The 233-nt window shown below is 48.9% G+C and overlaps 1 protein-coding gene across 1 annotated transcript in view; it reads left to right on the forward strand.

The window, feature by feature from the left end:
- The window catches only part of LOC109349262 (outer envelope protein 64, mitochondrial), an 89,429-nt gene that overhangs the window by 5,363 nt on the left and 83,833 nt on the right, over positions 1–233 (forward strand). The gene's annotated exons all lie outside the window — the stretch shown is intronic.

Consider the following 233-nt stretch of genomic DNA (forward strand, 5'->3'; position numbering starts at 1 on the left):
AGGATGAGGATGAGGATAGGATGAGGATGAGGATGAGGACGAGGATGAGGATATGATGAGGTTGAGAATGAGGATATGGAGGAGGATAGTAGGAAGACGAGAATAAGAATGAGGATAGGATGACGATGAGGACGAGGATAGGATGAGGAGTACAATGTGGATGAGGATGAGGACGAGCATAGGATGAGGATGAGGAGGAGGAGGAGGAGGAGGATGAGGATGAGGATGAGGAC

Source organism: Lupinus angustifolius, chromosome LG06 (assembly GCF_001865875.1).
Source record: "Lupinus angustifolius cultivar Tanjil chromosome LG06, LupAngTanjil_v1.0, whole genome shotgun sequence".
In the NCBI taxonomy this organism is placed as follows: Eukaryota; Viridiplantae; Streptophyta; class Magnoliopsida; order Fabales; family Fabaceae; genus Lupinus; species Lupinus angustifolius.